Genomic DNA, 26614 nt, shown 5'->3' on the forward strand with positions numbered 1-26614 from the left:
ATTTAACCATAAGAGGTCAATGGAATTAATTACGTAGTTTCCATTACCACATAGGAAAAAAGTGAAGCAAAGCGTTAAAGTTGACGGGAATAATACTCTCTCGTTTTAAACAGTAATACGATTTATTTCAACATTATCCTTGTAAATGTCAGCCAAAGTACAATAATTAAAAACCAAATTTTTCAACTACGGCGACTGAACTCACATTCTTGCAGTAACACAAAACAACACAAAGCCGACCGTCAGAATCCATACTCCCGCCAAACGCAGACTCCGCCATAGGCAACAACATAACCTCAAATTTTCCCACATCGCAGAAACGGCCCTGTTTTACAATCAACTGTGACGGACATTGCCTATAATTTTAATACACGAACGAAAGTAAAGAGAGAGCACATATTCCACCCTAAAACGTCTTTGTTTTAACGTCACGTTTCTTATAATATGAATAATTATATTATCCAGGAAAAGAAGTAATGAATACAGATAAAAAGCAATACCGTGCCCTGTGTTCCAAAATAATAGACAGCTGCAAAGTGTAATCGATCTGTTCCACTGTCCATCTGTACATATAATTTATATTCCGCTGGTATAGCAATGTTACCACTTCCTCTCCCCCCAAACCCTTCTAACGCTGTACACACATTCGCCCCCCGAGCTGAGGAACACGTGTGAATTGAATGCAAACACTGAAACAACTACCAAAATTTTATTCAATTTACAGATGCAATATTGTGTTAAAATTAATTTTATTTGTATTTTACTATCCGGAGGCGAACTATGTACGTTATTCCTGAACATCTTTACGAAAATTCAATGTTTTAAACTTATAATTTTACAAAAGAATTTTTAACACCCTAGTTTTATTCAATACGTGTTATGTTTTTTTAATGCCTGCACTTGTATGGGGCAAGGAAGATTTTGTGAAGAGGCAGTCAGAAGCTATAGAAATGTGAATACAAATACTTATTGACAGGACTTACGTTACAGGTCTATATATTTCCAAAAAAAATTCAGCTCCTGTGCCATTTCGCTGATAAAAGTTTCATATTGACAGACAAACGTTTTCAACCTAATTTATATCGGAAGTATATAATTTCGAGAGAAGTGAACAGTATTTAATAGATTTTCAGTATTGATTCATATGTTCGTTAAGAGCATCATATACATAAAATTTAGGCCTGAGCTTAACATATATTCTCAAATCATAATTCTTTGCATAAAATACATGAGGTAGGTATAACAGAAATCAGAACGAGGCACAACCTATTCTGACATTAGTTGTAAAAATTCCGGTGAAATCGAATGCTTATAGATTTCTTTCCTGTCTTTATCTCTAACCACCTTTGTCCTTTTTACACTTTCATCCCTTTTTTAAATAGACCTAAAAATGCCTAAATGTGGTATCACTTGTAAAACGTTAAGCTACCTGGCTTCATTACTGAGAACTCGGCCATAACACGTGTATAGCCATAAACAGTCTTCGATTCCTGTTCTATTGCCCACTGCCTGATGCAGGCCTTTAAGATACAAGTTTAAAGACTTAGGTGTATTAACACATTTTTGGTTATCATAATCAAATTTTAGATAATATAAAACAATAAAAAGTTATTTAGCTATTGTATATTACCCTTTGAGATAATATTACAAATGCAGTTTTTATAATTATCACATTTATTTAAACTAAATAACTATGAGATCTGAGGTTCAGCCCTGAAGATGGAGACAGAATTCTTATTCGAAATATTGGTATCTACCTATAAGTACACATATACAATTTCTGTCTGTAAATATATTGCTTTACTTTGAACAAACGTGCCAGCGATTTGCGGATTTTCTTTCTCTGATCTCACAGATATTGACAGAACAGAAAGGTCAGTTTTGTATGCCCGAAACAAATTTTTAAAGGGCTGCAGGTAACCACGTGATACTGAAACAACATTAATGTAAAAAAAATTGGCCTGAATTGTTAATGTAAATCTGCGGATTAAAACACAAAGACCTCGAGCAAATATATGAGTTTCACATCACAGAGATAGAAATTGTGTGACACAATACTAGACACAGACAAAGAATGTAACATTTATGAAAGCAAAAAGTAATTAATTGGTGTATATTACACTACATCATTACAGAAATCAATTAATACCTCGTGAAACGTATTTCAAAACAAAAATTTCTCGAATATCTGGAAACTACTGCGTTCATTTAACATATTTTATGAGTGATATAAATTGTCAATTCGTATTATTATCATTTGTGTTCCCACGGATATGCAAAGTGATTACTTTACACTGTCGGGAACCTTACAGTTCTCCATATTTCTATAACTATGCAGCAGAAATCTTGAGGAAATAATTGACCATTATGAGACCATTACAGTTTCCTGTTATTTGTTACAGTGCTTACAAAATCTATTCAAGACAATACCTGTCAGAATATTCATCCAAATGCGCTTAGTTACAAATATTATTTAGACGTATTACGTAAAAAAATTAATTATCTCGGTAGACTAAAGTTTAGTTTCAAAAAATTCCTTGCGAAGAACACGTGCTTCAATAATTATGAGGACAGAATATAGTGTACTGAAGAAAAAAATTTACCTTCAGCTACGAATCAGCGCAAAGACAGCCAACAGCTGTCCAGTAATCTCCGGACAATAACTGAACCATACAGACTACGCTAGGGACTGGAGGACCGAGTCTGATGCCAAGAGGATTTCTCTATACCATATTGTCCAGATCGGTTCTGGGGCTCACCACAGTCTCCTATCCAATACGAACCGGAATTAGTTCCTCGGGGGTTAAACCGGACGGGGTGTAAAGCTAACCATCAACCGCATCTATTTCCGTGGCTAAAATTGCATGCAGCTATAACTCCAACCCATATATCTGCAGGGCTTGACGCTTTATTAAGCACAAGGGACAACGTAATGCTTACAGTAGACGGCATTGTCTCTACAGTTAAACAGACAATCAGTGTGTTTTAAGAGCGGGATATTTCTTCATGTAGCTTCTAGCCTAGAAAACCAAAGCAGAAATCTCATAACATTTTATCAAATTATTTATTTTCTACGATGCATTCATCATTCAATTCCATTTCCTACTTTTATTCCTCTTGCTCTAATCGTATATACATCTGTGTGGTTCATCTATTAGAATCAAAACTATGAATATTTTCTCCTTTCATCAATATATACACTTTCTCTTATCATTTTTCTCTCAGACTTTATACTCTCAAAGTTCGTTCCTTGAACTGCTGAAAAGTTTCTGAAAACTTACCGCCACTCCATGCTATCAGACACAGTACGCAGAAAACCTGCTTCTAGCAGCCCGTTAACACAAAACGGCGCCAACAGATGTGTAACAAAAAAAAACATCAGAGCATCGTGAGCAAAAATTCCATATAAGTGGTGCGATCGGAAAGTTTCTAGACTGAGCGTATAAAAACCCGTACACTTATCTCAGGTATTAAATTCATCCATCACCCTCGAAGTAGTTCCCCTGGGAGTGAACACAACGATCCCAGCGCCGCTGCCAAGCCTGGAAGCATCCCTGGAAATCTTTCTTTGTCAGCCTGTCAAGCACCATCTGCGATTCTGCCTGAATCTCTTCTATCGTCTCAAATCTCCTTCCCTTTAGCTGAATTTTCATCTTTGGGAAGAGGAAGAAGTCACACGGCGAATAAGGAGGGTGCGGGATGACGGCCATGGTGTTTGAGGCCAAAAACTGCCGAACTTTGAGGGCGGTGTGCGCTGGCGCGTTGTCATGATGCGTCGCATGTGGAGTTATTCCTTTAGAATCAGCTGACAGGTCCCATAGCCTATCCCAACAATGTCGCACAAGTCGTTGATGGAACGACGTCGATCTTCGTGAATGGCCTGCCGAATCTTCGTAACATTTTCGGGCGTTGTGCTCGAAGATGGTCGTCCAGAACGCTCGTCATCATCGACAGAGATTCGGCCATTTTTAAAACGTGAATGCCACACAAAAGTTTGTGCACGACCCATTGCGGACTCCCCAAATGCTTGCTTTAGCATATCACAGGTTTCCGTAGCCGTTTTGGCGAGTCTTTGGCAAGAGATTCAGGCAGAATCGCAGATGGTGCTTGACAGGCTGACAAAGAAAGATTTCCAGGGATGCTTCCAGGCTTGGCAGCGGCGCTGGGATCGTTGTGTTCACTCCCAGGGGAACTACTTCGAGGGTGATGGATGAATTTAATACCTGAGATAAGTGTACGGGTTTTTATACGCGCAGTCTTGAAACCTTCCGATCGCACCTCGTATACACACACGATTCGATATTTCTCCAAAGAAATAAAACGAATATGGATGTTAACAGTACTAATATTTCATACAAGAAATTCTACCAGGGCGAAGTTTTCCTTCAGTTATTATCAAAGGAAATACAGTATGATAGATAAGTCACATAACCTATACCTGACACATTTTCTATGTTTTAAAAAATTAAATATATTGAAATCGTAGAAAAGAACAGTGTTATATGAACTGCTGAAAATGTCTTCCAAGTTCAACGATGCATGCATTCGCTGTTTTCCTAATCCCTGATGCATCCCGGTGAAAAGTTCCAATGTCACGGAAACAGTTCACCAGTCGCGATATTATCGATTTGTTTGGCACAGGAGAATCGTAAAATGTATCCTCAACTCATTCTGTCAAGTAAGAACAAGATTTTAAGTATTGTTCGACATTCGTTGCACTTGTGAAAAAGACATTCTTGAACCTCGACTGTTGAAAAACAACTTACGGACTGGCGCGAGAAGGTTAAAACATCACGTGACCTTCGTGGGCTCTTGTGTAGTCATAGCGATATTGTGTTTTTATTAATCCAATTGACTTGTATCGAAATGAAATAATCGATAAATATTTTAATATGTTTCCTGACTTTCAATCACTCTTTAACATTATATTACAAAGCAAATAAATGGCTTCAGATTTTTTTTAAACTATTAATTTATAATTTCTATGGAAGGTCAAAAATATTTTTAAAATTGATAATAATGGCTAAAACTCCGCTCGGAACATGAATTTATGTCTAAATACTTTTTTCATTTTCTGCTTAGGTACAGGTCTTACAAAAGACCGATCACCCATCTAAAGAATCCTATTGAATAAACTACCAGATCAAATTCGACATAATCGTCCATGCCATCGTCTAGAACGGTAGACGAAATCGAGTAAAATATTTATTTATTTAACGACGCTTCTTCAGCAACTCACATTATACAGTGTCGAAGAAGAGAATGACAGTGATATTTCGGAATTTATCTTGAGAAACTGAGGAAAATCACGAAGATTGCCTATATCAGAAGCGAGATTTGAACCTGGCTTTTCCCGAAGTACCAATCTGTTGCACCAACAACTTTCCGTAAGACGTATTTACTTTTAACGCCAAATTATACAGCAACAGATTACATCGATTTAAAACTTTAATCTTCCAAACCAGTTCACTAAAGTAGCATTTTTCCTCAGCTTTGCGTAACTTAAGCAAAACTTTTTTTTACTTCAACCAAGATAAATTTGTTATTAACATTTTTCTTTGTTTTAACATTACGAAAATTAGGACAAGACATGGGTTAATAAAAGGCAGTGTTCAAACAAGTAAATTCTGTAGACTCTATGTAAAGAACGCAAGCTATTAAATGCAAAGTCAATATATTAAGCCTTGTTTAAACTGTGGGGTGTATGTACATTACCAGCTCGACTAAATCCACAAAAAAAAAACGAAACTGAACTTGATAATCCTATGCAATATGTTTCAAAACGTCTAGTATATTCAGAGATCGTGTTGTTACGACAATCATATTTTCTAAACAATGACAACAAACAAAAACTATTCGTCTCTTATGGTAACAGCAATTGTACGTGTCGACATTTCTTGAGAGGTGTCTGGTTGGTTAAATGGAAATACTTAAAATTAGTGTTAATTTATTTAAAGTAGTGTTGTTATCATTAACCTTATGGTAAAACAGATTTAACCATATCAACTTAGCTAAGCTACTAGTATAATACTACGTAACTTATATTTAAAAAAAAAAAGGTGAAAGGAATGCAGTTACAATAAATTAACCGTTGAGTTTCAGCGGACTTTCTAATTTATATCAAATGCAGTACTACAAAAATACGGGTACGTTTTGCTATTATTGGATTTATCGACTTGTTAATTGTTACGACGATGGAAAAGTCCATAAATCCAGACAGTAATTGTAAAATACCATCGTCAGAACAGCATAAAATTTAACACGTGCAAAGACGTCGACTAAATTCAAATGCTTCATGTTTATTCTGGATACGGCAATGGACCTTGGCTTTCCATACCATGAGACACTTTCTTGACCAGCTGAATATCTATAAGTCGTAAAAAGGCCATAAAACTCATATGGGATTACTAACAGAGAATGCCCGTTGAATTCAAAGGACAACAAATTTCATAAACTCTCACCATATTCCTTTTTCCAATTTATAACTTCATCTCTCCTTCTTCCGTATGTATTAATATTTCGTCGTTTTTATACATCCATGCAACGTTATACGTCATAAAAAAGAGAATTACCAGCTGTGCTACGCACTACGTTATTTCAACGCTTTATCCAGTGCCGATGTCCATTTAAATACCCACTATGTGAGTGCAGGCAAAAAGCCAGACATCGAATTGGTTTTGATCAAAAAAAATTGAAGTCCGAAACTTTGGGACAGTGTTAAACAGAAAATATGGAGAAAAAATGCACAAAACTGTCCAAATACCCATCGTTTCAGAGTTACAGCGATTCAAAGCTTTAATCTTTTTTCATTGCATGTTCGTGTGGTGGAGCCTTTATGACGTCACTAGACAGAGTTCGTACTGCATTCGCTTACGGCTCACATTACTTCCGACCACAATAGAGTGCCAACAGCGAGTCCCCATTACACGAACAGATATTTGTGTTAAAATAATGCAAAATTAGAGATCAACAGCTGATTAACTTCGAACCCTCTTATTCACTGTAATTAACAGTATCAAATAAACACGTTAATTACATATAACTACAAGTATACCCGAGTGGACAATTATTTACAATTTCTTACGAAGTAGGGATAAGCCATAAATCAGCAAAAATAAAGAAATTTGTTTACATTTGTACAAATTTTCTTCTTATAATTCTTTATCCAGCAACCTCTCAAGGTATGACCACATGACATTGAATCAAAATGTATAATATATATTTGTACACTGAGATATTTTTTCATTACATTTATTAAGTATAATGTTAATATGATCCTACCGTAGAATTTGGTATCGTAATATTTTCGATTAATTATTTTCACAGTAAGGTTAAAATATCATAATCGCAATTATCTTAATTCATTTTAAGAATTAAACTCATCTGCTCCACGTTAAAAGTGTCGTCAATTTTCCAGATGTCTCCATATTTTTATTTTCTGCTTCAATTGATAGAGCATCTTAGAAACTCTTTCGAAATTTTTTGTAGCTTTGTTTCACAGTTAACCGATAGTCCAATGTTTCTAGAGAAAGCACCCAAGAAGAGATACACACTTAAATTGAACAAGAAACAAAGTTTTAAAAATTAATGAGTCGATAAAGTAACTATTTTTTCGAGATTTAATATTAGTTTCGCTGAAAGATATCGAAATGTCATTTCGTGGGATGTTACACCCGATTACGTATTCTAAAACATGACTTAAATATCAAGTTACGGCTGCATCAAAATCCCCAATCCCTTGGCGAGGATAGTTTGAAAAGCTGAAGGCTGAAATAAAATCCTGGAAGGGAATACGGTTGGCGAGAAAGTAAGTTTAGCCAGTTCTAAGGAAACCCAGCGCCCGTACATAATACATTAAAAATCCAAATATATTTATTTAGCACATGAATACCACTTGATAAATTAATATACAATATTTTCATTTTTTCTCAAAGTTTCTGATGAACCAAAATATGAATATAATGCAGTGTGGTTCTATTGGCTGTCAGAGGATTTCAATCGGCCCCTCAAAATTATTTTCCATTTATTTATTATTCCCACAAGCTAATTTATTTTCATTACTTCGAATGATATAAAAAATCACTATCTGTATCATGTCCACTGCTTTACGTATAACTGCTATTGACTTCAAAACCCTGTCATAAAACTCAAGTTTTAAGGCGAGACCTTATTAAAAGAATCAAACTTTCCAGTTATACATTTGAATCAGTGTATAACTCCACAGTAATTTGTGCACATTTATATGAATTTATAAAAGTTATATTTAATAATATACTAGGATACGTTAATTTGTCATTTCCGAATAAGTATTATTAAAGGAAGGAAAAACATTCATAATTCTCAAAATATTGTAGGAAGAATTTCTTGGCCCTTGGGTCCCTGATATAATACATAAAGAGATATATATCCAGTAACCAGAGCCCTCCCTGGGGGGAGGGATAGGAGAAGCAGCTCAAACGGGGTTCCCTTTATACAACAGACCGAGAGGGAAAAAAAAAACAAGTTTAATATTACTGGCGCCAAGCTGTGTAGTTGTTACAGAATATTTTTTCATTATATTATGTTCTGTGATTACAATGAAATTAACGCACTCAAACATGCGTTATGTTACTGTTTCACATCTTATCGCTTAAGACCTCACAGTGCAAGAAATATTTCACACATATCGTAATAACGATGTGGAGGGCCCGGGTTTGCAGCCCTGCTTACCCCGCCCTGAAGATGGCCCTATCTGTTAACCTTCGTTTATTCTACATCTCATAGTGTACATTAACTCATAACATATCCACGTGTTGATAGCAGTATTTAAACAAGTTTACGTTTTTCTTACAATTTAATATTAAATAAGTAATTAAAATTCAGCCAAACCCAATAAGCTATTCGTTATATTTTAAATATGATTAATATATTTAGTTTATTTACTAATAAAGATGATCGTAATTGTTCATTCCTGGCTTCCGGCTGAAGCCACATGACTTAACGCCAAGCGCTATAAGATTTTACAACTTAAAGTCACGTATCGCTGCATAAAAACAATAAAATCATCTCTCTTATATCACAGCAGTTGGTCCTGGGAAGTGACCGTTGCGTTCAACTTTATTAGTTAACGCACTTCACAGTTCTGTAATACAAAATTTTGTTATATTTAATGTTTCTTTTCGTCCAAATGCAGTAATTGCACACAAACGATTTGAGGTTTTCACAGCAGCGAGGATGATGTTCTGGGTCCGTCTGTAGATCCGTCTATAGATTCCAACGTTTTAGTCCTGAAGATGGAAATAATATGTTTCTCCGAAACGTTGGCATCTACCCACAAGTACACACTGAGCCAAAACCCACAACATTATCAAAACATTATTTTTTTTACATACATCTCTTAATTAAGACTGGTGGATGGCAAATTATTTAACGGCGATGTATCAACTTCCAAAACTGTTTATAAGAACGAACTTCCCATTTCGGAGTTTGGGAAGGGATTAGGAAGAAGGCGTCGAACGTTATTTTAAGCTAATATTCCAACATTAATTTAGAGAGACTGAAAAAAATCACGAACGCAGTCTATGTCTCGGACTCGTGAATCAAAGGTAGAGTAGTTATATTTTAAAATTTATTTTTGATTTAAATTTTACTGTAAGTGTAAAGTAAAATTATCTTTGTGATTACATTAAACACTAGATTATTGTCGGGAAACCTGGTGATAAAAGTTCACCTGGAGGCGTGGATTGTAGGATAATATCCAATTAAATCACTGACTGCACAAAAAGTCAGTCTGCGGAATCATCATATAAAGAGAATTATCAATCTCCACACGGTGAAGAAACTGTTAATCCAGTTCTGCATAGTTTTCTAGTTTAAGAAATTTTACAGTACAACTGCAAATATATGTTAATAACGACCTTATAATCAATAGATTTATTAATAAATAATAATGAATAAAAACCACCAATTACGTCTTAATTACTAATATGATATTCAGTGGGCTTAAACCAAGTATTAAAGTCTCCAACCTATTTTTAGAGATCAATTATATACACTATTTGTCAGTGAGACTATATTTGATAACGACTAAGAATATATAAATGTTAAATTTTGTCACTACAAGAACATTATCGACAAAAGAACATCATGATGCATTTGGAAGACATCACAATATAGTCGCGCATGTTTCAAACTCTGTCTAGTGAATTAATTTTCTTGGCTTTCAAAACTTAAATTCACCCTTCAAAGACGAGATATTTCTTCAGACTGTTGAAGGAAAACTAAATCGTTATCCATTTTACGTCATTTTATTTCTTTCGTTTTCCTTGTATTTCTAACTGTGACGCATTTCCTTTTACTGAAAAAGAGACGCAATTCTAGCTTCCGCTGTTTCTAACTTCCTTTGATTGTCTGCACTGGTGAATGTGTGTGGCAAGTCGAGGTAATCACCGCAGCTGACTTCCGTTCAAACGATGTCTTGTTATAACGATAAATCACCCATAAATATTTCCAGTAACTGGCTACACAACACAAATACAATTTTGTCAACAAAGTACTAAAACATTTCTCGTGAAAAAATGACGGTAAATAAACAAAAGTATAGCTTAAAACATGTTTTTATTGAATAGTGAAACACCGCAACATAGAATTAAAATTAATAGTTGGGTTTTTTTAGTTAAAAGCCTTGAAAGTTTGGCAGGAAAATATATTTCCCGTATTGTGCACAAATACATCTTCTTAGCAAGACATGGATGAGTGAATATTATTTTGTTTCGGGGCATTTTTATGCGTTCTTCGTACGAAGTACAGAGCGAGAGCTCATTATGGGGTGTTGTCTGTCTGTCCATCCACCTTCCCAGTCGATTTAACTCAAGAACCCCAGGACGGACTTGAATTAAATTTGGTATCGAGATTTTACTATTCTGCACAAATTTAAATCATACTTTTGAATATTCCACTACGGGTTACAAAAAATATTACTGATAAGGAAAGTCTTTTGAAATGCTGCCATCTGGTACCCAAATCGGAAAATATCTAACAAGCCGGATTTAATGCCACTAAATGCACGTTTCAAAACAAATCTGTTAAGATATATTGTGTATTCCGGTGGAGAACACACTTTCTTAGGTTGCGTATGATGACAAGGACGTATGTACTATCCAAATTATAAAAATTATTTCCCACCATGAATACGTTGCGGTTCGCTGTGAGGTCCTATGTCATTAATGTTTCTTGTAATCCTGGGGTCTCGGGTTCGATTCCCGGCGGTGCCCGAATTTATAACTTGTGTTGGGCAAGGCCGTGGTCTAGGCAACACGGAGTTTTCCTCCGGGGGCTTCCCCGGTTTCTCCGTGGCATCCCAACAATTACTCCATCCACACACAGAAGAAGGCAATGGCAAACCACTTCTGGATCATCTGCCAAGAACGTATATGAACAGGTCCCAGTCCGAGAAAAGGATGGAAGGATCCTGTTCATATGGACCTGTCGTCAGACAGAACACTACAAATAAATTACAAAGTATATGTGATTTTCTCCTTCGCTGAAGCTAGTGACGTAGGCGGAACACACGGATTGGCCCCTACAACTCTGTCGTCACGTTTATCGCCAAAATCGGATCATATTTTGGTATTGCGACTTAAACACTTTTAGTAATTAAAAGAAAAATCTATATTAACAATAGAAAATTATATGAACGCGTCACAATTCTTATAAATTAACTTTGGTCAATATGAACTTTGCCACGCGCAGTATTGTTATATAACAAGTTTGTAGAGCACAAGTGCCGTCATCTGGTAGTGACGCGTGTATAAACCAATGCCGAGTAAATGATTTAGATTCGTGGGTTTCACTGGTCACACTCACATCACTAGACGACTTTGGATCAAGAAATCAAGCAAGTATTAGCATTAAGACTAAATTTGCGTCATAAAATGAAAGGGTGACTTCTTCCAAACGACAAGAAAATTGATTTAACTTTACGTCTAGACACAGAGCAGCTATTAAAGTAATTGGATTGGACTCTCGTTTCTTTACTCAGCCTACTTGGTTTGTTATCGAATGTGATGATAAAATCTAAATTCATCTGAGAATGTAACATTTTTTTTTTTTGGTAGTGTTCTGTCTGACGACAGGTCCATATATTATGAACAGGATCCTTCCAACCTCTTCAGGTTGTCAGGGACCTGCTTGGCAGAGATGATCAGAAGTGGTTTGCCATTGCCTTCTTCTGTGTGTGAGTGGAGTAATTTTTGGGATGCCACGGAGAAACCGGGGAATCCCCCGGAGGAAAACTCCGTGATGCCTAGACCACGGCCTTGCCCAACACAAGTTATAAATTCGTGGCACCGCCGGGAATTGAACCCGGGACCCCAAACTTACAAGGCTAGTGTTCTGAACACTAGACCACCGTGGCGGTAATGTAACATTAGGTCGCACAAATCATTAAAACAAATATCGGCATCTCAAACAATAAACAGTGTCAACTAAGAGATGAAACTAATCGGTATGTTCTGTTTTATGACATCACATAAATTCGTTTAAAAGTTAACGACGTTTCGGAGGAACATATCACCTGCGTATACCCTGTAATTGCGACATGTTCCTTTGAAACGCTGATAATCACGTACAAAAGTACACGGCATCACATCCAAGAAGACCAAAATCGAATATTTTCGTTACCGTGAAATTTTCAAATGTTTTTTTTTCATTATCACTTTACATCACAAAGACAGACCGTGTTCTGTTTCGACCTCAGTGTGTGTGTCTTCATAAGTGAATGTCAGACTGACGCGTTGACCTGCTGAAAACATTTTTATGCACATTAACTTTCTTACAAAATTCATCTTGTAAAATATCTTAATTTATTTTATTGGTAACATTTTTTAGTCTCTAAGATTGTCAGATTTCACGTCGGTATGCGTTGCGGGGATATTCCATAATAATCTTGTCGCCATACACGAATGTTTCGGAGAAATAATCTGTTTCCATCTTCAGGATTTAACCCTAACCATCTTCAGATACGAAAAGTGCAGCAGAACGTTCCTCTGAAAGTTTTTAATAAACCCACAATTCTCCACGGCCCTAAAGACAACAAACTCTACCCAGAAAAAAAAATTCATAAATTATTTACGAGAATAACCTTTTTTTCCGTCCGTTTTCACATGACATAATTTCAGTGATAACATGGAAACTAAAGATGACTGTATTCTGTGATGTGTCGTGTAGCCTGGTAGCATTTTACCGACGTTTTAGAGGTGTTTACTGCTTTCATAGTCAGAGAAACATCCGAATTCGTAAAAAAAAACTTAAATCTCAATGCAGATTCTAATTAACAATTCATTTACCTAACAGCCATAATTCGTTCTATTTACCGCGATGTAACTACTAACTTGTAACAGGCGTCCTTTACCAATGGTTTATATAACGTGAGTTCTATAACGACGTCTGCGTTCCGCTGGCTGGTTTAACCATTGTTCAAGCCACCCTGTTAAAGAATGGCCACGAATTGCCCACTAACCCCGCACAATTCTTCCACGCACTGTGAATCTTCTGCGTAAAGTATTTTAGCCATAAAAGTAGACCCAATCTTGTGAAGGGGAATCTATGCGTGGAATGTTGCCAGGCACTGGACTTCAAAAAGGGCACGAATCCGGTCAAAGATTTTCTAAAATCTTTTCTCTCCGATAAAATTCTCAGAGCCCAAGTTGTATATGATACAAACGATGTTTCGGCAGTTGGCTCTAATCCCATCCTCACATGACTGTAAGAATAATTATAATTTTTATTGTTTTATCTTAAAATTGGTGGCTGAAGCTGGCATATAACAAGAATATATTAGATACTAGGATAATGAATTAATTATTATAAAATCGAATAAAATACTAAAACCAACTACCGAAACGTCGTATACGTAAAGTGTATTTAATGTTGCACAACTGTTAACATAATATTTGTATAAGTAGTATTTGTAGTTGCAAACTTAAATGCAACACAGCGTTAAAATTTATTGTTAGACCTACAATAATTGTAAAAAATTTAATCCAGAAAATTATCTTTACAGCCTGCATTTAAAACCTACTTTTAAAGTGGGTTATCGGCTACTATTTCATCAAAGTTTTGCTTGCCGTAGTAATCAATGCTGTCCGAACTTACAGTTCGTAACAAACTGAATACGCTTATCTACTGCCTCAAACTACATGCATTTCACAAACCTTAAAATTGCATTTGAATACTGGCATGAGACTGCCCATAGTCTCAGCGCAAAAAGGGACTAAGTGACCTGCATTTCAGAATATGATGTATATTAACAGACTAAATTTATTGCAGCTGACTGCCTTCTGTGATGTTGCACGGTAGAAATTTCCAGACGTTTCAGAGGTGCTTACTACCTCTATCGTCAGAGCGATGATGGTTAATCCCCAATGGCATAACGTCTATACCAAATTTAATCGATATCAGTCCAGCGGCACTCGAGTTTAATCAAGCGGTCTTACAGAAAGACAGACATGATGAGTCATTTAAGCGCAGGACACCAAAACACATTTCATTACCAAATATAGAAAATTATCTTCTTAATGTTTAAAATCAAACTTCATGAAGTAAACACTTTTCTGAATATTATTCATAGCCCAATAAATAAAATCAATAAAATCCACTACGTTTCGGAGATGGGACTCTATTCCCGTCCTCAGGTAGACCTACATGTTTAGACTTCTATAAACTAATTCTAAATTTTATAAATACTCACAATGATAAAAGATTCCTATTGGTTGTACATAAATCAACATTTTCTTTGTTATACGCATCGAATTATTTCATATATCGTAGTAATGATTTAGTTTATCTCTGTTAAATTTCATTGCTAACAGCACGCTGATACCGAAATCCTCAAATACATTTTATAAATCATAAAATATCAACCACAGAAACCACCATATTACTGTTAATAATCAGTATTAAATTTTAGTGAAAATAAAAAAAATTAATATCATTATAGTAATTAATATTCCTTGTTAATTACGACATAAAGAGTTATAACAATAATTATAATCCCTGAAGTTAACAGTATATTGAGTTAGTTAAAACGTATCTCATTGACGTTTTTACAACAGCTCGCAACATTAAGAGTAATTAAATTAGTCATGTGCTTTACAACAACCAAATTAGGCCAATTACAGCCAAGCACCAAAATAACTGTGTCAATATAAATACATTTACAAGCAACGATAAGAAACAACATTAAAACAAAAAACAAACGATCCATATTAATAATAATAATAATAATAATAATAATAATAATACGCTGTCCACAAAACACTTACGTAGGAGCGTAAAATAAACATACAACACTGGTTCAATTTTAATAAATTAATAAAATATTCAAGACCTGTTAAGTTCTGTACAGTTTGAAATTTACTTCGAACTCTTATTTGTCTCTTTTTATAAAAAAAAGGCCCACAGCAAACCTTCATGATCTGCTATTTTACAGTAAAAATATTGGGATGACCTAATCTAGGAGTATGAGATGCCAGAGGCGTGTGTGATTGTATTATTTTTTTATTTATTTTGTAATAAATTCAATAACTTTGTCTGTAAATCAGACTATATGACGTCAATGATGTTAAATGAATAAATAACTCCAAACGGTTTTAAATTACGTGGAAGTGGCTTATTTTTGGAATATTCTCTCAGAATTTGCAACGAGGGATGTAATGAAACCATAAAAATTCATCAAAATCGTCAGTCTGTGGGCCGAGACCCTAATCCGGGACTTCCCAGAACGCTGGAGTGTTAATAACTCGACCAATAAGTTTGAGAGACACGAGAAATGCGTGCAAAAATATTGGTAAGAGTACACGAAGAAAGAATATCACATGGCACAGACGGGTGCAGATCGAATATGACCTAATATTAAAACTGACCATAGACAACCAGGGTGGAAATGTGTATTGGATTCAACTGGCTCCGGCGAATTGTAAATACGGTTCTGAAACTTCAGCTGCTATAATTGATAGGTAAATACAAAGGATCTTTCGTTAGTATAATTTCTCTAGAATCTACTTCATGGATTTGGAATAAAAACATACTTTTTAGAACAATAATTATTGTGTTAAAAGACATATAGTGACTGAGTAATTAGTAAAATTATAATCCCAACTCAGTAATCTGACACAATAAGACAAGTATAACATTTACATGAAATAATAACTTTCAAAAACTTCAATCCGCGTCATGAATTAACTTTTTTAGAACAGAGATGGATTTAACGGACATATTTAAACTCTCATAAATCACTCAACTGTACACATTTTGTCTTTCAGGTTTTCTTGTTCTGTTTCTAGATCAGAAATGAGGACACGCCATGTTTTAATGAGTAGCGAACTGAGTATGAACAAAGCAGAGACGCCAAGACACGTTTGTACATTAACCTCACAATTTCACGTTTTCCTGTTGTAACTTCAATTTCCTAGTCTTCATTAGTCTGAAGAGAAACAGAATGACGTTGAACAAAACAAACCGACTTCTCCCAGCATGATGAAACATTCTTTATTACATTTCACTCTACTTTTCTGCGAAACAAAACAGAATCAGAACGATAAGAATCATGGCTGAGATATAGGCCAAGTGCAGACATCACTCAACTGCACGACGACTTTACTGTAACCACAGGAAAAATAATTCACAAAAGTTATCACTGAGCATGAAGATAAAATATAAAAAGAAGGAAGATACAAATAAATGCAGATGAACTATAAACAACAGAAACCTTCTTCAGAAACTAACAGTAGCTTTTATAGTCAAAAATATTATATAGAATATAGAACAAGCAGAGGTATTACTTTTCTACAATAACCAGCCACTGGACCTCAAATCAAGCTAACGAACATAATCAATATCATATTATTCGTTTTATCATCTTTGCAGAATGTTCTTATATAATTCGCTGCTAGGCTCTGAACAGAAAAATAAATACGTAAATTTAAATTAAAGAATTAAATAATTTTAATAACATACGTATTTGAATATATTTTAAAAGAACTCAAAATATTTTAAAATAATTATACATCTTATAAATAAGAGATATTACTTAAAAACACGTGTATTCTCATAAATTTTACTTATATATTCTAATTATTTTGTTCCAGAAGAAAGAATGAGTATCAAAGAATGACAAATTGTTTTCCTCCATCATCATTTCATTTTCTCTTGCATTCTGTTACTTTTCCTCAAGGTCCAAGTATTAACCTCAACATTTTGTTTTTAAACACGCCCAATCAATGTTAACCCCTAATTTTACGAAAAAAATTAAAACCCATACAAAGGCAGAATAACTTTATCTCTCGAATAATAAGACTATTAGAGAATAGCAAACAGGATATGGTGTTGAAGGAAGCGGTCGTGGCCTAATTTAAAATACTACAAAGTCATTTAGCTAGACGGATTAACAAAGACACGAGAAAACTCAGTTATTGTAGTCGATTTTTTTCGGACTGAGTTTAGAACTCCAGAATACTAAGCACGAGTGTTAACCACTCTAACCGCGAAGTTCGATCTATCGGTGAGGAATCGAAACAAAAATAATCGGATGTGGCAAACCATTTAACCGCCTCGTTCAATGTCCGGTCGGTGTTGTACGTTGCCCACACAATGTAGTCCGGTGATTACAGCGCCGGGCGGAAAAGTCGATAAACACGACACGTGATGTGACAGAGTTATGAAGTACCTTCTATGAGGTGACGAGTTCCATAACAGTGAAATGGAGGTAGTTTACCAACCGGATCTTATGTTAAGAACAACATAAGTAGTAAAATTCAAGAACGAAAATAATATATTGTGAAATGTAAAGAAATGAACGCAATTTACAGAACTAAAAACGAAAATGTTTCCTCAATTTTACAACAAATTTTTCCACATACTAAAATTCCCGAAATTGGGGTACGTCTAAGAATCGATATAGCATATTTTTGTCTTGTAGATGAACTAGCTTCGTTATCTGTTTTTTTATATTCGTTAAAGTTTTACAATTATATTAGTGTTCCCTTGGTGGATTATTTGTTTTTATTTATATTTCTTCAATTTTTGCTCTGTGTTAATATTGTTTCTATTTTGGGTTTGCCTGTACTTGGCAGTTATATTTAATACTGTACATGTATAAGTTTAGTTAATCTGTTTGTGTACTATTATCCATTATTATTTCATTAATATTGTATGTATTATCAGTGTTTGCCTGTTATTGGCTTCTTGCTGTTGGCAAACACGTAAATAAATTAATTGAATTGAATTGAATTAAATTTAACGATGCTTTTTCAGTATCTCAGACTATACATCCGCAGTGACCTAATTTAAGGTATTATCCCGGCATTTGGCTAGAAAGACTGAGAAAAACCATAAAAATCAGGACAGACGATGTCCGGACAGAGATTTGAACCCGGGACGTCCCGAATACGAAGCAGGAGTGTAAATAATGCTTCACACCCGGAATCGGGTAAAGTTTCAGCCGTAAATGACAAAAATTGAAGAAAAGATTTAAGTACGACTTAAAAAAATAGCTACGGTGGTCTAGCGGTTAGAACGCTGGCCTTGTAATCCTGGGGGGTCTCGGGTTCGATTCCCGGCGGTGCCCGAATTTATAGTTTGTGTTGGACAAGGCCGTGGTCTAGGCAACACGGAGGTTTCCTCCAGGGGCTTCCCCGGTTTCTCCGTGGCATCCCATTCACACACAGAAGAAGGCAATGGCAAACTACTTCTGGATCATCTGCCAAGAACGTATATGAACAGGTCCCAGTCCGAGAAAAGGATGGAAGGATCCTGTTCATATGGACCTGTCCTCAGACAGAACACTAAATAAATATAATAACGACTTAAAACTGTTCAATTCCAAACCTCCAATAAGATTCTGAGACCGGTACCGGAAACACAATACCTATCTCATGAAAAGTTACAGAAGTAAGAATCATAAATAAGTTTCCAAAGCCCTTACAATAATTGAGATCCAATACACAACAGACACGCGCTTTACCTCGGCACGTGGTAACCATAGCAACAAAAGTATCAATAAACCCACGTACCAGCCCCGTCGTGACATAATCTAAGTCTTCTGGCTTCACTGTTTCACATCAGCCGGAAAATTACTCCGAGATATGGGAAAGTAAAACCTTTGTTTATATTCTCTGCCCAAAGATTTGGTGGTTCTAGTTATAATTCAAACACCAAATTATTATTTCGGTTTATTTTATTAAAATTTTTGGGTATAAGATATTGTATGTGCGTCATATTGTGATTTATTTAAATAGTATTAAAAATATATTAAAATTGGCCGTCAATCACAATATAAGATAATTAAAAGATTAAAATATCATTTTACGTTCCGTATCGAGTACTCGATTTACATGTGGAACATTTACGACATGTTTCGGCAATATATAGCCATCATCAGGTGTTATGTTATAAACGTTTTAACTGAATTACTGATTTTTACTGATTTTTAAGGTTTATAGTTTTCATTTTTCTTATCATAACACCTGATGATGGCTATATATAGCCGAAACATGTCGTAAATGTTCCACATGTAAATCGAGTACTCGATACGGAACGTAAAATGATATTTTAATCTTTTAATTATCTTATATTGTGATTGACGGCCAATTTTAATATATTTTTAATACTATTAAAATTTTTGGGTCAGAAATAAAATTCAAAGATATTTAAAAAAATATTTCAAACTCTAGTTAATCTGCAGGATACGAATTAAAATGTTATAGTTTATATATACATATATTATAATTCTTGAAATGCTATATCTTTGAAATGAAGAATGGAGAATCATAAAATTAATAAAGTTAATAAGGCAAATAAAAATAAGATACGAATAAAATAATTAACTGTGGGGGCACAGCCAATGGTGAGGCCATGGGAGAGATTAATTATCGAGGCCCCTTAAGAATGAATTACATAAAATGGCATTTATGTAATTTGAATTATTATTATTTTAACAACACGAAAATTAAATCCCTCCAAGTCTTAATCTTATCAGCTATAAATCGTAAGTTCTGTATATGCCAATTACCCAGAAACATGAAGAGAGTGGGTGATAATGTGTCTGAACAGTACACAATCTGCCATCAACAATAGCATTTAATAAAATCTACTTAAATTTCTGCTTACTTTATACAAAACTATTTCAATTATATAAATAACATGTATAATATAAGGAGAAAAGTTATTTCAGATACACACAGTACACGTATGAGGCACACGTGGACCTGGGCGACTGATAACAAAACAAGTTTTGTTCTCTGTAACGTGCATTTAGAAGTATTAAATCCGCCTTGCTCGACAGTTCTCACTTTGGTTACTAGATCGCAGCACTTCAGTGTATACTTCGCGACTTTTACTTTTGTTATCACCGGTCGTAGGATATCAAAAGTACGATTTTGCGGTTGTGCAGAATTTCACAAACTTCACATCAAATTTAATTTCAATTCGTCCAGAGGTCCTCCATCAGAATCAAGTGGACAGACGTACAAACAAACATGACCAGTCCATAAAGCGTTCTCCCTATGAACTACGTGTAAAGAGAGAATATTAATAATTATCAACACAGGATGTTTATAATAGCGAAAAAAACATTTACTAACCGAATTCCAGATTTGTTTCATTAATATATATCAAAGGCGAGTAGATTTCAGAAATTAGGTACAAGATTACAGAAGAAACACTCACAACCCTGTAATAGCAAGGGGAATATAATCCATGTTGATCATCAACCTATCCGCTTAAATCTTCAATCAAGGACACGAGTTATTTCATTTGAATCGAATTATTATGTTGATATTCTGTGCAACATGACTTATGGGCTTATAACTGAGGATCAACGTTTCGGAGGAAAATAATTCTCCCATCTTCAGGGTTTTTGTTCTAAAGACAAAGGCAATGTGTTATTCCGAAACGATGGTATATACTTATAGGTCCACATAGCGTTGCCGCACAGAAGATTAGCATGTTAAATTTTTGGTTCTTTGACGTTCAACCAGCAGAGGTTTTGTAGCAATAAATGATAGAATTGGGCAATTATCGAGGTATTTGCCTTAAATGAGTGTAGACAGACTAAGTCAAAATAGCCAAAAATCCAGCTGATATTGGATACAGTGACTTAAATAAAATTCTAGTGTGTTCAGGCAAGAAAGACTGGCTTAAAATGACATACTAAAATATAAATCACTTTAAAAACATTAGAAGTGATTTGTAAATGCAGGACTGCATGCCACATGTCATGTTAAGTGTGTAAAGAAATATTTTCATGTGGAAATTTACGAAAATTTTTGAAAATACCCACATTATTCTCATAGACGACTATTGTGTTTACCAATTGATGTTACAGAACGTGATTTTTTCATTGTGAACAATGTTTGGCAAAGAGGAGTTAAAAAACAGAGCAATATATGGCAGTAAAGTAACACCTTCATGTTAACAACAAAGTAAAATGCATTCATGTGACCAAGTTCAAAACACAGCAAAAGTTAACTTATTCAAAATAAAGTTATAAGCACTAAAACGAGCATTATCAAGTAAACACATCGATTGATCAAAAGAAATGTGATATAAGGTCTGTGTACAGTTTACACACAAACCTGGTACATTTATCACGAAGTTGGCTCACCTGTTTGCCAAACCACAATCTAAATAACACAAGACAATTTGATTGAAGAAATTAGTATTATTTATGACTTACTTGCAAAGTCTTCAATGAATGTTTATAGCTCTAAACCAAACACAAATCTTCCGCTGTCAATGTCGATAAGTTGTGACGGTATATACGAAAGATTAAACACCAGAAAACACATTTTTGCACACGAAGATTGAAAACCGCAACGAGACAACACGCCATCTTCCACTGGAGGTGAGTACCAACATGACGAACCTTACGGCGCAAAATTTAAAAACTTTTGATGAATATATTTCTTAATAATACGAGTTATTTTACTCATCTATTTCATTTTAGGATAGAAACGGAAGCAGAAATGTATTTTTTTATAGAATCTTCCTGAGTTCGAATCTGTGTATGACCCATTTCCATTAAAGAAGGCTAATTGGACTTCTAGAAGTAACTAATACATTAATACTGGTCTCTTTTCTGGTACTATCATACACAGCCGTGTCATTGTAGAATTATCCCTAATATCATTGTTTGTCTGTGGCGTGGGACACGTGGTGGTTTATTGCTTTTTAATAATGACGCTATCCGAGCCGACTAGCACACTGCTGTATTTCTGGCACGTTTCCAATGATTGCCTACGACAATTCGCTTACAGTTCCCATCCATATCTCCGCATCTATAAAGTCAATGACCGCAGAACAGATGTTCAATACTAGTGACACGTGAGATTTGCAATAAAATTTGTGGCCTTAATAATCCAGTTTTGTCTGATATTCGACCACAATAACGGATCCTTAGACGAAGACTTTGTGTTTGTTCGCACATATCCAACTTAACTCCATAAAAATTAAATAAAGTAAAAATATGTTTCGAACAAACATTACACAGAATAACAAAACATTTTATGTAAAATTCACTTTTTCGCGAGAATCAAATTGTTTCGGATATAATCATAGGCTACTACATCGTTTCTTATTCTGTGTTATTTAGTAATACAGGAGACACTTTTGATAATAATAATAATCGCATTTTATATAAATGACCTTTGCTTCTCGACCCTGTCACTTTTATATTATTTATCCACAGTTAACATTCATGAATTAAAATTTTACAGGCAAAGGATCGAAAAGGGATATCTGACGCCATGAATACATTTCCGAACTTGTTTAGAAACTGCTAATTATTACACGAAATTACTTTCAAAAATCAACATGGTTGAAACTCTACAGTAACCTTAAATAATAACTGAAAGAAGGAAAATAATTTTAACAAATTAGACACTGAAAATTATGAGATAAGTGTTGTTTAACATCAAAGTTGGCAGATCTGAACCAAAAGGATTTATTAACCTAAATTATGTTTCTTGGACGTCATTCAGACCGTAGAATGTTGTCAATAAGACCGAATATAATTAGACCCACATGTTTACAACATGAATAAACATTAATATATAATTTTTTCACAGATATTCATTAAAAAGTTTGTACAGCGTATTTAAGAACTTTAGACAAATAACTATAATAAGAAGAAAGAATTCCTCGAGAAAAACTAACAAATTATTAAATCTGAATTTAGAGTAAAGGTCCTATTTTTATTTTAATAACACTCACCTCAATACTATTTTAGAAATTACAGGTTATTTTAAACTTCGTCTGTCCTTCCTATAATACTGAAATATATTTTATCAGAAGAGGAGGTCATATTTTTAACGTTTCTAACAAATGTTATTGATTTTGTCTTAAGTGTCTGTTCGGCTTTTATAATCTTTTCATCTTTCTCATATTTCACACGTTCTTTCTTGATTCTTACTTTTCAGCCATCACTTTTATTTATTATCGTTGTGGCCCATCAATTGCTTACGACTTCCGTTTTGCGGGCGTTCACCTTTTACTTCTCTCTTTTATTTTCGAATTCCTTGAAGCAGTTTGTTGGAAAACACGGAGAGAAAATTACCAGCATGCAAAGACTAAATATTGTATGAGGTTTCCACAAAGTTTTGAAAACTTTTAGAATATCCAGACAAAACTGATATCTGTGTTTACAAGTTCAGATGAGATGAACAAAAACGAAATTAAACAGCCATGATGGATAACCAGTTGATGCGTATGCTAATGTTTTAGTGTTTGTAAACTTCCTTTCTTCCTTATATATTCCTAGACACATTTTGCTGCAGAACATAGCAAGAAAGTTAAAGGAAACTTTTGCGTTGACTGAAAGATCGCAGAATCATTAGAATCCAGAAGGATCTCAAAGAAATTGTGAGGTTATGTCACGACAATTAAATGCTCTGTGCCCGATTGCCGTCACAGAAGGCATTTTAAATACCAGAAGTAAAACTACGTTTTTACGTTTAATTAATCAGTGCAGAAGAAGGTAATTTAACATATATAATGTGACACTTGATAAATTCTTTACGTTTTATCAGTTATCGATATTTAAAAATCAGTTGATTGAATAAGTTGTTCATTTCACGGAGTACAGTATTACTTGAGAAACTAACTGTTACTCAGTTTTCCAAGGAATTACTTGTGTTGTATGGTACTCGAAAGTTTGCCAATCGTCTCTATCCTGAGCGAAATTAATTCACATTCAAAAATTCTACGTATTTTAAATTCTGTATAATAACTTTCTAACTCTTAATCACGCAAGTGTTTATTTATTTCAGAAATTATGCAAGCATTTCTTATCTTTCAAAAGCACATTATATTCCCCATCAATATCACCCTACTCAATTTCACCATCTAAAAAATTAAATAAATAATTAACTCTATGACAACAGATAATGAAATTTGTATCTCAATTGCGTCATGTTTGTGTTGATTCGAATACAGATACAGAGTATCAGGTTATCGTCTCCCGGTGTCAGACATGATACAACACATTACAACAAGACAATAAACAACGAAACATTAACACCAAATCAATCATGAAGATGGATGGATTCACAAACGCATAAAATCAAATAAATGCAACGCAGCTTAGTATATAATAGTTTATAAAATTAATAGAATTGATAACCTGAAGATGATGTCTCAGTACATCGAAACATGTCGTTTCTAATATGAAGGTGTCAAAATGGAATGTAATATCGTAATACGATAAAAAGAGCACCAAAACATAACATATTTTATATATTTTATATTTATATTGTGAATGTTATATTTTAACAACTCATTTTAATAAGTTTGTGTATAGACGGCCAAAATAAATATCTGTGTAAGATAATGAAAGTTCGTCTGACACTGGAAAATTATAAACTCTTTCCTCACTAATTTTCAACGTTTTATACCACGAAAGTAACTAATTAATTAAGTAACAAACTAACTACCTGACGATTCTGTGACACAACCCGGCCTTTCGACTAGAATTTTAAATCACACATTTTGGATTTTCCAAAACTGTGTTTCTGATAACAGAAGTTACAATTTAAGCAATTTTCTGATTACATCTTAATTCAGTTTCAATTAATTAATAGACATAATGAATTTACCGCGTTTTATTTTAAATCTGTAACAATTTATCAATTATTTTAATTCTCCTCCCAAAGATAAAAACGTTTTATTATGATATAGAGTCAGTATATCACCTGCATTTACTTTTGTGAAAGAAAATAAATTTTACATTCACTTTAACACTTTATAGTAAGTCCATCTCGCCATAATGTCCTCAAACATTAATCGGTGTCAGGGAACAATGACTTTAAAATATCAAAAGCCACATTTGGTGTCCATCGAGTTCTTCTGGCTACAAGCATAAGGACGACTGTCTCCTGGAATATTTCGTCATATAATCTGGTACAAATTAATCGACATTTCATAGAATTTTTCTTACTTTTTCTATCATCTCCCTGATGATAGTGGTAGTAAACACCTCCGAAACATCAGTAAATTTCTATTTAACAAAGCAGTTTAACATCCCAGAAGACAGTCTTATTAAAATTAGCATTTACTTTTCCAAGAAATGTGACTATGACACAACACGTACTTGTAACACTTAGATAACCTGATACCTACTTGAAACTAGTGGTTTATCGAAGTTTCAAGATGTTTACTGTATTCACCACCAGGGCGATGAGGCAACGTTTGTAGTTTTCTACCAGATTACACAGTGCAACTTCTCAGAAGACAACTATCTTCATACGCAGAATAATATTTAGTTTCAAAGTAATACAATGACAGTACACAGAATGGCGTAACAGATGCTTCTTGGTTTTATGACATCCTATAAAACGTGTCTTAATGTTCCTCTTCTTCTGTTCCTTCATAGTAGCTTTATTATAGGCTGTATATATTTTATTGAACGCCTCTCCACAGTATTAAACGACGTACTATATCTCACGATTGAGTGCTACTTGGATGTCGAGTTCATTTGTTGTTTCCACAGTAAAAGCTAGAGGGACACATAGTTATCCTGGTGAGTCGTCGATAGTCGATATCGCTATCGATTACAGCGGTCGACCGCAGGACAAGGTGCTTTAAGAACATCAGCTGTGAACGTACTGTTTATAACTTTATACAGATGAAATTAAAATCGTAATATTTTATTACATTTTTCATGTGTTAACATAAACTACATTTCGAAAGTTATACTCTTGTAAACAAAAATTAAAAATATAATTTTGTTGCTTTCGAAATAGGCCAACATTCATCATGATCTTCGCACGGCTTTCGAATACTGTTAGAGGCGTAGATACGTTCCCAATTTATTAGACGCATTCAAATCTCTACGAAGCGACTTTCGTAGCAACTTTTTTGTCAATCTATACACACAAAACTAAGGAACGGTTGAACGGATTTCAACAAAATTCGATGTAAAGATTATGCTATCGATAGCTAGTCGAAACTCGTAATTTTTAATTCCATATACTCGGTAATACCAACTTGACGGTTGCTTAAACTGGGGAAATGGAAGAATTATCCTCCATAATAACGTCATTACCCATAATTCTCCACTATGAAGTCATATGAAGGTAAAATT

General features: G+C 34.4%; 1 protein-coding gene across 7 annotated transcripts in view; it reads right to left on the bottom strand.

Annotated features, from left to right (window-relative positions):
* LOC110834432 (uncharacterized) overlaps positions 1–26614 on the bottom strand; it is a 337206-nt gene that overhangs the window by 150917 nt on the left and 159675 nt on the right. The window contains exon 1 of one of the 7 annotated variants that reach the window (XM_087359489.1): positions 21713–21865. The exons of the other annotated variants lie outside the window; for them this stretch is intronic. The gene's annotated coding sequence lies outside the window, so the exon portion shown is untranslated. Of the gene's footprint in view, positions 1–21712; positions 21866–26614 lie in introns of those variants that run through there. 7 annotated transcript variants of the gene reach the window in all.

The sequence above is a fragment of the Zootermopsis nevadensis genome, unplaced genomic scaffold (assembly GCF_977971745.1).
Source record: "Zootermopsis nevadensis isolate Lab colony 2312 unplaced genomic scaffold, Znev_1.0 Znev_ptg000031l, whole genome shotgun sequence".
NCBI classification, from domain to species: Eukaryota; Metazoa; Arthropoda; class Insecta; order Blattodea; family Termopsidae; genus Zootermopsis; species Zootermopsis nevadensis.